Source organism: Lepisosteus oculatus, chromosome 14 (assembly GCF_040954835.1).
Source record: "Lepisosteus oculatus isolate fLepOcu1 chromosome 14, fLepOcu1.hap2, whole genome shotgun sequence".
Taxonomy (NCBI): Eukaryota; Metazoa; Chordata; class Actinopteri; order Semionotiformes; family Lepisosteidae; genus Lepisosteus; species Lepisosteus oculatus.
The window spans coordinates 53,048,752-53,061,411 of record NC_090709.1 but is presented as its reverse complement, the minus strand read 5'-3'; the positions used below and the strand labels follow the sequence as shown (position 1 = coordinate 53,061,411).

Genomic DNA, 12,660 nt, shown 5'->3' with positions numbered 1-12,660 from the left:
ACAACTAACGTGAGAGGGCTAAGAGACCCGGTGAAAAGACGGGGAGTCTTTCATGATCTGGCCTCAAAGTCTTTCTCAGTTTGTTTCTTACAGGAGGTCCACCTGAAGGATGAAAGCGACAAGCTGACATTCAGCAGGGAATGGACGAAGGGAGAATCATGCTGGAGCGTAGGAGGGGTCCACTCTTCCGGAGTGAGAATCCTCCTCAGAAACCCAGAGATGACGCTGGTTTCCTCCTTCTCGGTGGTGCAGGGCCGGATCCTGGTCGCAGACATCGACTGGAGGGGGCAGAAGTTGAGAGCAATTAACGTCTATGCTCCGACGGAACCCTCTATCCGGAAGGAAGTGTTTGCTGACCTGTCCAGCTGCTGCACCACCAACAGACAGGTGGTGCTTGGCGGGGACTTCAACGTCGACTGGGAGAAGGGGAGCGACGCTAGCTCAGCAGAGCTGGAGTCGCTACTCAAGCAGTTCTCCCTGGTAGACGGTTTCAGACGGTGCCGCCCTAACGACGCCAGAACGACATGGAAAAACTCCCGGGGAGTGTGCAGCCGCCTGGACTACATCTTTCTGCACACAACCTGCTCCCTGGAGTCGGCTACGGTGTCCCCGGAGTGGTATTCCAGCCACGAGCGCTTGACGGTGGTGGCTAACACCAACCTGCCGGCATTCGGTCGTGGGTACTGGAAGCTGAACCGGGAGATACTGGAGGAAGACGACTTCAAGGCACTGTTCCGTAAAGACTACGCGAGCTGGGTCGATCTGAGAGACGGCTACAGCTCCATGGTGGAATGGTGGGAGTCGGTGAAAGACAGGACCCGAACCCTGGCGCAGACGTACTGTAGATGGAAGGCGGCCTGGGAGAGGAAGGAAGCTGCACGACTCCAGAGACAACTAGAGGAGGAGTACAGCTCGGCTAACGGGGGAGGAGCCTTCAATTCAGCCCGGGCACGGGACCTGAAGGAGAGGCTCCGCAAACTCAATCAGGTCCGAGGAGCTCAGAAAAAGAGGGTGATCCACGGCCTGAGACGGGGAGATGGAGAGGAAGTGCTGGACGAGAGCGACAAGGTAGAAGCGGCCACCGCTTTCTACACGGAGCTCTTTTCAGAAAAGCAGACGGAGGTGGAGGCAGGCGATGCTTTTCTGGAGGAGCTGAAGGCACGAGTACCGGAGGAGGTGAGGGAGGACTTGGAGGGTCCGATCGCGGCCGAGGAGCTGAAGGCGGCGCTCTTGTCCATGGAGAATGGCAAGGTGCCGGGGCCGGACGGACTCCCCAAGGAATTCTACACCTGCTTTTGGGACACCCTGGCGGCAGATCTGGTGGAAGTGGAGCAGGAGATCTTCCGCCGGGGGAAACTCGGAGACACCATGAGGGAGGGCATCATCTCCCTGCTCTTCAAGAGCCCTTAGCAGAGACGGTGAGACGGGACCCTGTCATTGACGGCCTGGAGATACCGGGAGGCGCGGGGGAAACCCTGAAGATCTCCCAGTTCGCTGACGACATGACGCTGTTCCTGAGGTCGGACAGGGGGTTGAGGAGGGCCGTGCAGGTCATGGAGCAATACTCCAGAGCCTCGGGGTCGAAGCTCAACCGCCGAAAGAGCAAACTGAAGTTCTTCGGGCCCTGGAAGCACAGGACGACGGCGCCGGAGGGTCTCGAGCTCTGCACGGAGCCCCTCAAAATACTGGGGGTTTCCTTCCAGAGCCAGGACAACGAGACCAACAACTGGACCGAGAGGATCGCCAAGGTGAACGCGAAGCTGGGTCTGTGGAAAACGCGGTCGCTGTCCTACACAGGGAAAGTGATGGTGTTGAAAGCAGACATCCTGCCGGCTTTGGTTTACCTGGCGGTGGTGTACCCGCTGCCGGCCAGACTCAGACGAGCGCTGCAAGGGATGATCTTCGGCTTCGTCTGGGGCGGCAAGTACGAGTACATCACGAGAAACCGGATGTGTCAGCCGGTCAAGGAAGGGGGTCGAGATGTCCCACATTTCCCCCTGAAACTCCACTGCATCTTCTACTGCAACCTCTGTCGGGCGCTGCGGGAGCCCATCGGCCCTCAGGAGGAGGACGAAGCGCCTAGTCGCCAAATGGGGTTTCCCCACGGCGAGGGAGCGCTGGAAAGGACTTTGGGCCCTATACAGGGATTAAAGGACAATAGCGAGTGGTAGGTTTGGAGGGACTCTCTTAATTGCGCAAATCCGCCCCCACTTGCAAAGATTGATAACGGACAATCAATCTCCGTTACGCCGTTGTTTTTTGAGATGTTCCTTTTAAGATTTTTTTTTTTTTGCGGAATAAAGTATATTGTGTAGAACAAAAAAAATCTTATGACAAGGTTTACAAGTTATCTGTTGAACTACATTCTAATAGGTGTGGTCACAGTCCAGGTCATTTGTTTACGTTTTTGTTTCTGGAGCAACTGTTAGATGAAATGTGCTAATATGTAACCTAACTCCAGTGTGAATAACTAGAAGAGGGGAGCAGCTCCATTCCATACCATGGGAGCTTTGAGATTGGCTGGGCCAGATCTCTCATTTGCATATCTGATTTGGAAATATAACACTAAACCCCTTCTTGCATGGATTTAACTTGCACCCAAGAGTCCCCTACTGTGTATTGCTACTTATTTTATTATGATAAGTGGTGATTACCAGTTGACAGGTTTTATTTGTTGAATTATAAATGGTTTTGTATTATCACCCTGAATGGCCTGTACTCAAGGTTTGGTAGGGTATGTGTTTTCATTTCAGTTACCAAATGGAATATTTGCTCTTTTAGTATTTGTCTAGAAGGCTTTCTGAAGTCAGGAAGCCCATTTATTTGGTGAAAAAAGATTCTGTATTAATATTAATATTTCTCATACAACATAAATAGGGTATTTTATGAATAAAAAGATCTTGCACTTGGAAATCTTGATAAAGCTGTGTGCTTCCATAAACTCGAGCAGTTTTGATTCCTAATATTTGACCTTAGGTGTGGGAACGGGTCTTTTTTGCCATTTGATTTCCAATTGATCAGCACAGTATAGAAAATAGACCCATAAAGCAACCTCAGCAGTAACAAATGTGCAAAAAGTGATCACTTGTTTTCGCCCGCTATCAAACTGAAACCCTTTGGTGTGTTAAGAGAATGTGATAACCACTACACTGCGCAAGGTGGGTAGGGGTGACTTGCAGAGAGTGTTGAACTTCGAGAAAGGACTCTCAGGAATATATTTCCTCATTCTGAAGAGGAGATTTTCTCCATTTCTGTAGTCTGACTTCCTCTTTTGCTAGAGAGCTGTAGAATGTGGAGTCACCTATCCAGCTCTGGGAACAGTGTGTAGGTAACAGGTTTGTAACTGCCGGATGAGCACAGTAAATTAATACAGCAGAATAAACACACTGTGAGTATTTGAAGGGAATTAACAATCTTTTATGTCTCGCCATGTTCAATGCTGCTGTCATTTCTGTAATATTGTGATTATCACGTTCATCACACATGCACAAGATCCCCTGTTTGAAATCAGGCAGAAACAGGTGTCTTTTTATCTTCTCAAATTTTGCACTTCTGCCAGCGTTTTATGGATCTTGTTTTGTCTTATTGCAAGAATTCGAATTTCTTGTGTCATTCATGATCACATCAAACAGCCAGCAGATCATGTCATCTTTCAGATAGTCATTCTTCTGCTTCCTAAATTTCCTAGAGACAGGTCTTTTCAGCAGAACTGACAAACATGGCAAAGCAACCTGATAAGACGAGGTCCTAGAAGTCACTACTCAGTCAGTTACTACTGCCGAAATGCAAGCCCTTCCTCCAGCCTGAAGAAGTTGATCCTACATTACTCATGAAGAAGATGTATCTACCAAACCTCAGAGAGCTGAGCTGGATCATTCCCCTTCTGAATGACGTTGCAGTAACACTCTACCACTCCTCTTCGTGCACTCATGCTGGAACTTTGGGAGGCTACTGCAGACAGCAGAGGTTGGATCATAAACGGAGGTTGAAATAGCTCAGCTGAGAAAACCTTAGACTGATGCTCTAAAGGTCCCTGGTTCAATGGCATTTTGGTTTTGGCATTTTGTTTTGTTGCGCCATTTGTTCCTCTCTGCAATGCCCTGTGTCCAAAGTCACACTTCCCTTTCTCAGCCTGAATCCCAAACTAGAGTCTTTGTGTCCTTGAGTGCCTCTTTTACCGACACTGATGAAGTACAGAAATAACTTAACATGTTTTGCACTCCTTATGGTGTTTTATGGTGGGACCTGTATTTCTCTATGAATTTCCTTAGTGACAGCCCATTTGTTTTCAATATATTTCTGGTGAAGTTATTACATCGGTCTCCCCTGGTGGCTTGTTTTCATATCCCACTTCTGACAATGACTTTTCTTATGTCACTTTGATGGGAGTACAATTGGAAAAAAAACTAAAATGTGTGTAGTTGTTTCCATATCAAACCGGTCTTCCATTTTATACAGTATTCCACAGGAGTGAATCAATTCCTTGTTTAATTTTGCAAATGACCCTGCTGTCAAAAAAACTAAATTCCCATGTAGCCAAGGAGTTGCTGAAAAGCAACTTCACTTTGATGTTTTGTGTTGTTATAACTAATTCATCTCCTTTTTAAAAAATAGATTTCTGTAGAAGAAGGGTGTCTCACACTACAGTTTAAACTGTAAACAGGTCATAGAAAAAGCTCCTTAGCTCCCTGTCAGGAATCAAACCCCACTCTCCTGTATGACAGGCAGGGATTCTCACCATGGTTAAGTTGCAACCGTAATAATATTGACAACATTAATAAATGCATATATAATCGAAATTGAAAACATATCTAACACAGCATCTTTTCTGGTTATATACCACAATGCATTGCAGATATTTGTTGTTTTCCATTTAGGTTAAATACTGTCATGTTTTTCTCAGCAATCGTCTTTTGATGCGTAAGTATAAATAATGATAATACTATTTGAATACATACAGGTCTTAATATTATTTTGATTAAAAATAGTACGTTAATAAGCAATAAATGGCATATAAAATAGTGTGAAGGTGAAGATCACACAAAATCAACTACAAATGTGGGAATTTTACATTTTTAGGATTATAAATTGCATGTAGAACATTAGCAACACTACAGTAATGCTAATATAACAATAGTGTTAAAAACTCCTGACCTAATTCTTAACAAATGCTGATACAAAATGTGAATGATTTCAGAGTTTCGGGTATTGGGTCTCCTGATAGAGATCAGAGATGAACTGAGGCATGTGGGAAAGTGTACAGAACTGGTGAACTCACAATTCTACTTCAAGAGGCTGAGCACAATGGAAGAGTCCTGTACACACAAGTGAGTCCTTGACAACATGGACAATCAAAACCTACTGGTATAATATTATATTCTCTCTGTGGTGTAGAAAATATTCACTACTAGTATTCTTGGTTACAGATAGGTCATTATATGATAGCTTACATCTGATTAATAGGATCCATCTCTGGCATACATTCTTATTTTTAGTTTATAATGTATAATCTTGCTAATCTTTTAATGCCAAAATAAAGTGTTTTATAAAAAGCTTCATGTTCTAAAAAATGACTACAACTTTTGGACTTTGAAATATGGCCACTTTGTATTCTGGGACTGAGCAAATACTGCAGAAAAGTGGAGTTAAAATGTGAAAATGTGTAATGGGTATGTCTGATTAGTTGATTAGTGAAGATCCAGTAGTAAAAATAGCTTCTAATATTATTTCTAATATAATATTATTTCCAGATAAACCAACTTTGGAGAGTAGGCAACAGTGATTTCAAAGAAAGTGTGTTCACAGTGTTGTTAAGGTATTGCTTATAGATTTTTTTAATGTTTTTACATTACATTTTTACTTTGATCAAGTTAAAATATCCACAAAATTTAGCTTAAAGATACCTTGTTAACCACTGAATTTGCAAGGTGTAAAACTGCAAAATTGTCTTTTAAAATATAAGGATTACAGAAGTACATTTGATACTAAATATTTGAGTAAATAAACGCTGAGTGAAAACTCGCTTGAGAAATGTCTAAGCTCAGTCATAATTTGGTTTTCAGACTTAAGACAAATTAACTGATGATGGAATTCAACTTCGCTGGCACAAACCAGAAAGATCAAAGACAAAAGAGGTGCCTGGGAGACACAAATCTTTTTAGAGCAATTAAAGGTACTCTTATTCTATGTTGTACTTTCAAACTTTGGGTACTCTTTAATTAGGACAGACTTTATTGCTCAATTACTATGATGCAAGCTAAACTTAATACACTGATTAAGCTTTGAGCTTAGTAAACCTTAATGGTTCTTTTTTGAGATTATATTCAAGAAGAGATTAATCATCATTTGTTGATCATTTGTTCATTTGTTGGAGAACTTGACAATCTTTGACAATTATTATTAAATGAGCATTATACAAATGTGCGTTGATATTTTTAATATCTACCTTAATTGTAATATATATAAACACAATTGCTTTGATATGGATGTTCATTTGAAGGATTTGAGGAAACTATCAAGGATCGCAGAACAACCAAAGATACATTTGGGCATCTGCTATTGGTAAAGATGAAAGAGTACCGTAAGTGTGAAGCTTGCATACACACGAGAGAAAAAATCAGTTTTAATGCACTTCATTAAACTGATGGTGTGCTTATCAATCGTCCATAAAAAATACATAGCAGAGGATGGTTTCGATCCATCGACCTCTGGGTTATGGGCCCAGCACGCTTCCGCTGCGCCACTCTGCTGACAGCTGTCGTAGTGTGATTCAACACAAGTGCTCTATCTTTGCTTTCTAAAAGTGCGCCCGAGGTGAAAAGTTTCAACGGCAAACGCAGACGTCACTTTGAGCACTTGGTCTTTTATAGTACGAATCATCATACGCTGCTCTACATGGGCGTGTCTTCAAGATCGTTGAGAACCAAACCTTCTGCTTTCCGAGGCAACTGATTCTTTCCTTGTTAATTCACAAATCTTCAATGAGAATCAGTGAAACGAAAACCAAACACATGTACACACTCGCGTCCTAGCCTGAAAAAATGATGGAAGCATTTGAGGAATAACAAGAGTAGTCTGAACAGCTCCAGTCTATCGACTGCTCTACAAAGTGATCGCTACTTCCACACCCAGTTTATAACACTGAAAATGATTCAGGAAGCACAGCAAAGTTCTAAAAGCAGTGGTTAAAAAGCGTCTAGATACATAAAATGACAATTTCTCAAAAGTAAAATCTTCAGCTTTTAAATATTGTCATCCATATATTTTCGTTTTTCTCTTTTTTACATAACACGCTTTCGAGAAATAGACTGTCTTGTAATGAAGGCTGCATTAGAAAATGTGTGTCTAAATTAAAATCGGGTTTATGACTTCTGCGTTTTTCAGCTTTCTTAGCGCTTGGGTCTCGATTCAGATATTGCAATGAAAGCAACAGGGGAGTAAGTTTTCCTTTTCTAAATCAAAGGTGATCTGCTCACAAGGAAGTATAAAAACTTCAGCGTTTACTTTTTGAAGACCGCAAATTGTCGAAACACTATTGCTTCATAAGCTAATAAGTAAGGTTTCTGAGCACGCATTGTATTACTAATGCTGTTATTAATAAAAAAATAAGCTTAAATTCACATAATGGAATTTGGACGGCTCAAAGTAGTCTATTCTTTGTACAACTTTACTTGTCCGCTGAGTAGAGTTTAAAGCAACGGCAGCAGAAGTAGCAGTAATAGCAACAACGTGGTTAGAGTGTCACAATACACTCTATGAAATTATTACGGCTTCAGATCGTTTTGTTCTGTTGAAGCTGCCTACAGGCTCTGAATTGCTGACATTGGCTGTGATCTTTTTTCAGGTTTCATGAAATTCTTCACATATTTGAAATATTTAATTCGGGTTCGCCTAATACACGGTGCAAACCGTACCTGCAGCAGAATGCTGTGGCACATGAAGCCGTTTTGTTTATCGGTTGTAAGGATTTAGGAGCGTACTACAAATCGAGCAAGCGAAAAGAAAATTAAACAGGAGTCTTTTTTTGGATTGCTAATCCACTGTGCTCTGCTCGTCTAGGTTCAAATCCCATCCTTGTCATAGTTAAGGCCTGAGACGTGTGTGTTTTTTCTAAACGGTGTTTGCATTTGTTTCTTCTTTTACTCCTGTACTAGAGCAGTAATATTTCTAGCGGTGGAAGAACATGGTATCACATGCTGACAGCAGGAACACGTGGCCACAAGCTGCAGTACATTGGTTTTGGAACAGCAATAACTTTCCTGTGGAGACAGGTGCGCCGGTATTAATACATATGTTCAATAGCTAAAAACACAAAACCAACCTCTTCAGTGGTTGAATCTAAATAACAGAAGCCAATGCTGCCACCAAGGAAAAAAAAAATCCTGAGTTATGTAGTTTTGAGACTACATATCTGACTTTCAGTTTGAAGCGATAGAATGGATTCCAGGTCACATTCGTTCTTGATTCAGGATATACAGTATATTCAGTCAGTTACGAAGTGTTACATATATCAAGAGGACATACGTTCAGTATATCATTAATTTAGACCGTTTCATAAAGTGAACTTGGTTACAACTTCTACATTAGATACTCAAAACAAGTACATAACTCTTAGGAATTAAATTGATATCAACTGGTTGGGATAACAATTGAATTCTCGAGCAGTAATGCAGTGAAGTTGAATACTCATCCAATCTCTGGGGATTCAGATCTCCTGCGGGCACAAAGAAACAGTTGAAGGCTGTTGCTGTCCAATCCGCGCTCTCTGGCTCAGTGCCAGGCTGTGATGTGCGGCTTGCGACGGTGCGCTGCTGATGCTCACTGACCGGCTAGTTAGTGTTGGCTTTAACTAGCAAAGTTTGCGCACAGGAGAAAAGATGACTGTGGGTCCCAGCAAGTCAGGAAGAGGACCGGTTCGTTCCTGATGAAGAGCTAGTTCTGAATAGTGATTCAGCTGTCCACAGTTCTGACCTGTTCACGAGGCCTGCTGCTATGCTAACCTCGGGTAGATCCTCTGGTTACTTTCTGGCAACCTCCGCTCTAGACTCTTAGAACAAAGGAAAGTTCTGGCACTCGGACACACTGGCCGTTCCGTGGTTGTCCGGGCTGAGTCTCAGGATGGTCAGGAGGCGCGCTGCGAGAATGTCCTGCCTTTGGGAGCTTTCTGCTCCTGGGCTGTCCTGCCCTGGAATTCTCCTTTGAATCCCTTTAGAAAAGTCCACAGAATTCTCCACTACAGGCTCTCTGTGTTGCTTGTTTTTACCTGGAGGAACTTCAGCTCGTTCATTGGCTGAAAGTTCCATGGGCATCAGAGTCCCACGTGGGTTACTCGGCCCTACCAGTCCCTGATTGGTTGATCAAGGTCAGATATGAGTCACTTACTCCTGACACTTAGGAATGCAGTCCAGATGTCCATCTGGCACTCCCTAGACAGATAGGCACCAATGGATGACCATTGATCATGATAGCCAGGCTTAGCTAAGTGTATCCCCCTTTTTGGGAGCTGTCCCTTATCAAAAGAAAACATCTTTAAATCAGCCTGCATGAATGGTTTCTCTGTGGCTGCACCACAGAGATGAACAGAGAGATGAGGCCTCATTTGGGAAAGCACTGAAACACTTAATTCTTTCTTATTAACAAGCATTGCTGCTACATATCCCCCTTTTTGAAGGTCACGAGGTCCTGAGGCATTGTTGCCTTCAAAACAAAACAGAGTTAAGTGATGTCCCTTGCCAATAGAACATTAACCTTAAATGTCCACATTACTCCTCGAGAATTCATACCGGAACCAGCATTGGATACAAACAGGATGAATAACATCTGGAGTATGTATAAACACGGTAGGAGACATCGTCTCAGTCTAGGCATTACACATCAGGAAGTTCACTGTCAATATCTGATACCTCTGTAGTAGATATTTGGGGAGAAGTCACTTCCTTTCTTTTGATATGCTACCTTTGACTCATTCGTGCTACCCGGAGTACATCTTGATGTGAGTGTACAGCATTCAGAGTACATCCAGTCATGATCCAGCTACCCGGCAGTAGTGTTACAATAACAACAGTTCCTGTTCCCAGCCCCCCGATAAACCACAACACCTGTGTTAGGTATCTGCTAGGGTGGTTTGGAGGTTTGTTCCATTAAAGCAAACTAAATACCTGTACCTCTTCAGGGCATACTGTTTCTTGGATTTCCATCCAATTCAATAGTGTGGCACCTGAAGGCATCCACGACCTCAAGTTTGGTCTTATATTGTCTGGTTCTAGACCGTACAGTGTTAAGTTCAAGCTGTACTATGGCCTTCTCGGGAACTTGCAGGAAAACTGTTTGATTAGGTAGCTGCATTGCGGTAGCTGTATCATGCCTGTCACAAGTCATAGTGACAGTTAAATGTGGTGTGCTGACCAGCAATTTACTTCCCACCTGCTCTTCATGGGGTTCATTAACCTCCCTCTGCCCATTAGTAGCTTTACACCCTTCATTGGTGAATTGATTAGACACAGCCAATGGATAGCCATATCCATCTCAAGATTTGGAACCGACTTCAATCTTGGTTTGCCTTCTGGGTGAGCTATGAACGATGGGGTGAATGTCACATACTCCTCTACTGAGAAGAGTGGAATCAAGTGGGTTTGGGAATTGTGCCATGGTTAGATTGGCTACAGTGGCACTAAGCTCCCTTAACAGGTCTTGTGTCAACATTCTGGCCTGTTGCACACAAGCATAAACCCACTGTATAACACTGGCAATCATGTCCACTGGTTGGGGGATAAGGTTTAACCCTGTTGCATAGGAAGTTGCCTGTAGGATTTTTCCTAAGCTTTCCAACTTTTGCTGCTGTTGATACAGTCTGTCACTACCCTCTGGCATCTCTGACACCTGCCTTCTTGGGGCAGTCAGGGTGAGAGTGCCAGTAGCAAATGCACAACAGTGGCGGCAGCAATCAGTCCTCCCAAAAGTATTTTCGGGTGGCTGATCCCAGTCATCTCCTTCTGAGTGACTGTTGCCTTTCTAAGCTGGCGCAGTGTGTACATGGTGTCTTTCTCAGTATGCCCTGTGGCATCTTGGGCACCACCATCCTGGAAATCTGGGGAGATCTGACGCAGCGGCTGATGCTGCTCCTCCGTTTCCAGCGCATCTGCTTTTTCGATTTGTTCATGCCTGTGCTCTAGGAACCCTGCAGGGGGCGGTGTAGCGGTGGAGCATGCCTGACCCTCGGCTGAGTGGTCATCTGGAGCACCTGAGTGATCTGGGATTGTTACCCCATTCTCACTGTTCCGGTCCACCCTGCACACCTCCTGATTGAGGAATCCCTCTATCGGCATGTTTACAGTCGTTCGCTGGGGGTAGGTGTAGGACACCTGTTTACTCCCCCCTTCCCTCGCTAGGGGTTCAGGGAGCTGCCCCAGCACTGGGATAGCTAGTTCACAGTCTTTGAACTCACTATCACTCACCAGGCCCATGTCAGTGCGGGCGGGGATTCTGACACCCCTCTTTGCGATGTCCTGCACTGGCAGGCGGGTGGCTTGACCATCCAGCTCCAGTCTGGGTGAACCACTGTTGGTCAGACTCAGACTGACAGACTGAGCTGGTGGCTGTGAGAAAACCGTGTCGGCTTTCATTCCCTGTCCCTTCCTGGGGACTGGGTTTGTTGGCAACCCTGCCGTTGAGGCAGGAACAATCAGGTCAGTCTCACTCACTACCTGGTAGTTGTGAGAAATAATGTTACCTGACTGCAGGTTCCCTGGGTCACAGCAGAGGGAATCGGCATCTGGGATCAGGTGTGTCCACAGCGCAGTAGTCTCAGGGTCCAGCTGGACCTCCTGTCTAACCTGTGAATGTTGCACCAGGGACACCTGGCGGTGGCCCTGCGACAGCTGCTCAAGCAGATCGTTACTAATAGAGGACCTCTCAGGGCTAAGGGTGAGGGCTACATCACCAACCTGCTCTCCTGCCATCTGGATCCCTTCCACCACTGCAGGGTGGTGGTCCTGACCCCTCTTGGGTGCCAGGATGCACAGGGAAAGCTCCTTTTCATCACCAGGTGGGGAGATCAGCTCCTCTTAAGGGATGTAAAAGGGGTGTGCTTTACCTGGTGGATCAGGCGGCTGCTCGGAGCACCGCTCCTGTGGCAGGGAGGCTGCTGGGACCTCGGACAGGACACGACTTCCCTGTATATTCGAGGAACAAGAAAATATTTGTATTTCTTGTCCAGATGAAACAGAAGGAATCTCCGCATTGGCTTCTGTGTTCGGTGGGCACTGTGTGAGCACAGTCTGCCTCTTGGCCCCCCTTTCCTTCTGTACAGAAGGCTTAGGAGCCTTGACCTGTTTCCACACTTTGCCTTTCTGGTGATCCACCAAAGGTTCCTCTCTGAGTTGCATGCCCTTTTCTTTTTCAACCTGTTTGAGCTTGCTGTGTGACATCAAACACCTTTCAACCTCAGTGTCAATCAGTGTCTCACTGGGTAAGACATCTCCCATGGCAGCCTTGAGGTAAAAGCTTCTTGCTTTTCCTCTGTGTTTTACTGCCTGCTCTGTGACTTCAGGGGTGGAGTCAGCACTCGCTTGGGAGTGGCTGACCTCATCCAGGCAGGAACCCTTCCGCTCAATCAGATAGACTGAGGGAGGGAGAGGGGGCGGGTCTCCACCTCCTCCAGTG

General features: G+C 44.8%; 1 non-coding gene across 1 annotated transcript; it reads left to right on the top strand.

Annotated features, from left to right (window-relative positions):
* Positions 1 to 2,763: 2,763 nt before the first annotated feature.
* On the top strand, positions 2,764 to 2,819 carry LOC138243760 (U7 small nuclear RNA). The gene has a single exon (XR_011192378.1). It is a non-coding gene; the product is annotated as a U7 small nuclear RNA (small nuclear RNA).
* Positions 2,820 to 12,660: the final 9,841 nt, after the last annotated feature.